The sequence below is a fragment of the Pterocles gutturalis genome, unplaced genomic scaffold (genome assembly GCF_000699245.1).
Source record: "Pterocles gutturalis isolate BGI_N339 unplaced genomic scaffold, ASM69924v1 scaffold5943, whole genome shotgun sequence".
In the NCBI taxonomy this organism is placed as follows: domain Eukaryota; kingdom Metazoa; phylum Chordata; class Aves; order Pterocliformes; family Pteroclidae; genus Pterocles; species Pterocles gutturalis.
The window spans coordinates 8,113-8,541 of NW_010122845.1; positions in this window are offsets into that span (position 1 = coordinate 8,113).

A 429-nucleotide genomic window follows, 5' to 3' on the forward strand; every position below is an offset into this window, starting at 1 on the left:
CCCAGTAACCCCCAGAGCCCTCCCAGTGCGATCCCAGTGCTCCCAGTAAAACCCGGTAACCCCCTAAAACCTTCCCAGTGCTCCCAGTAACCCCTCCAGAGGCCTCCCAGTGCTCCCAGTAACCCTCCCAGTAACCCCCTAAAACCTCCCAGTACATCCCAGTAACTCCCTCCAGGGCCCCGCAGTGCTCCCAGTAAGGCCCCAGTGCTCCCAGTAACTCCCTCAAACCTTCCCAGTGCTCCCAGTAACACCTTCAAACCTTCCCAGTGCCTCCTAGTAACCCTCCCAGTGCCTCCCATTAACCCCTCCAGAGCCTTCCCAGTGCTCCCAGTAACCCCCTAAAAACCTTCCCAGTGCTCCCAGTAAGCCCCCAGTATATCCCAGTTTGCCCCAGTACCTCCCAGTAACCCCCGCAATGCCCCCCAGTGC